Genomic DNA, 1,860 nt, shown 5'->3' with positions numbered 1-1,860 from the left:
GAGTGAGGTGTGGGATACCTGGCCCCAGAGGAGACTTCTGCCAGACTAGACTATATCTGGGGCCAGGGTACCTGGTCCAGAAGGAGTTTGTACCAGCTCAGACGGTGGACGGGATCAGCGTGTCTGTTTCTGGAAGGCGGTCGTGCTGGCTCAGAGCGGGGCTGGAGGCAGGCTGGCTAGTTATGGAAGGAGCTCCTATCCACCCAGGCCGGCAAGGGGTAGGCCATCCATCTGTCCTTGCATTGTCTGCTGATCTGATGAGGTGGAATTCATGATCCTCCAGATGCAGCTGAGGGGGTATGGGTGGGCACGCACCTACCACCCAATCCATGAGGGCATACTGCTGACCTCTGGTAGAGCAGGGACTTTGCAAGAGGTAGTGTCACCTGGGTGGGTGAGAGTGGGGGATGGCAATATTTCTGGTCACTGGGAAGATTGGAAAACAAAGAAGGGAAAACAAATCGCCAGCCACCGATATTAAAAGAATATTGAAAGTACCATGGACTGCTAACAGAACAGAGAGATCCGTCTTGGAGGAAGTACAGCGAGAGTGCTCCTTAGACGCAAGGAGGACGAGATGTGCTCTCACACACTTTGAACATGTTGTCAGGAGAGGCCAGTCCCTGGAGAAAGACATCAAGCGAGGTCAAATGGAGGGGCAAAGACAAAGGGAAGACCCTGGTATAACGATGGCTGTAACAATGGGCTCAAGCATAGGAACAGTTATGATAATGGCACAGGACTGGATGATTTTCCCTTCCGTTTATAAAGGGTTGCTATGAGTCCGAATCAACTTGACAGTACCTAACAACAACAAATCTTAAAGGTAAAATGCTCTCCTGGCATAGAACAAGCCAACAAGGAAAAGGCCAGCAATTCCATGAGGTAATCTGAGGGTCTTCCAGGACCCTTACTCTCAGGAATGACACGAAGGCCTAACATTGGTACTTTCATTTCCTGAATAATTGTTGGGCCTTTATTATGTGCTAGGGCTTACAGTGTGGACAGATTCTCATGGAGATTAGAGCTGAGTGTGGGAGATGTTGGATAAAAATGATGTACCTGTAATCCAGATTAAATCAGGTTCGTTATTTTGCTTAAACTGTGCTTGTAATAAACACAAGAAGGGGAAGTGCAGGCTGCTGCTGCTGTTCGGTGCCATTGAGTCCATTCTGACCCTGTGCACAACAGAACAAAACACTGCCCAGTCCTGCGCCCTTCTCACAATTGTTCCTGTGCCTGAGCCCTTGTTGCAGCCACCGTGTCCATCCATCTCCTTGAGGGTCTTCCTCATTGACGCCCCTCCTCCATTTTAACCAAGCAAAACGCCCTCCGGGAATGGTCTCTCCTGACAATATGTCCAAGCTTCGTAAGATAAAATGTTGCCTCTAAGGAGCACTCTAGCCATACTTCTTCTAAGACAGGCTGCTGGAAGAGAGTTTAACTGAGGAGCCTTTCGGATTGGATTGGATGGGATTGGATTGGATTGGATTGGATTGGATTGGATGGGATTGGATTGGATTGGATTGGGATGGGCAGGGAGTAGTGTTAAGGGAGAAATGATTTTGAAACCAAAACCTAAGTCTTCATGGAAAGAGAGGAAAGAGTGAAGGTTTCTCATGGGAATAAACTGGTTTCCAAAGGAGGTGCCTGGGGCAGTAAATTGTGGATCAGAAAAGTAGGCAGATAATAATAATTTATAAATTATCAAGGGTTCATGAGGGAGGCGGGAACCGGGAGGGAGGGGGGAAATGAGGAGCTGATATCAAGGGCTCAAGTAGAAAGCAAAGATTTTGAGAATGATGATGGCAACCAATGTACAAATGTGCTTGACACAGTGGATGTATGTATGGATTGTGA

At 48.0% G+C, this 1,860-nt stretch overlaps 1 pseudogene; it reads left to right on the top strand.

Moving 5' to 3' along the window:
• Window positions 1-1,040: 1,040 nt before the first annotated feature.
• Window positions 1,041-1,860, top strand: part of LOC101664037 — a 9,805-nt pseudogene continuing 8,985 nt past the window's right edge.

The sequence above is a fragment of the Echinops telfairi genome, unplaced genomic scaffold (genome assembly GCF_000313985.2).
Source record: "Echinops telfairi isolate 266 unplaced genomic scaffold, ASM31398v2 ScPeMD7_5868;HRSCAF=6743_1, whole genome shotgun sequence".
NCBI classification, from domain to species: domain Eukaryota; kingdom Metazoa; phylum Chordata; class Mammalia; order Afrosoricida; family Tenrecidae; genus Echinops; species Echinops telfairi.
This window is presented reverse-complemented; position numbering and strand designations above follow the sequence as displayed.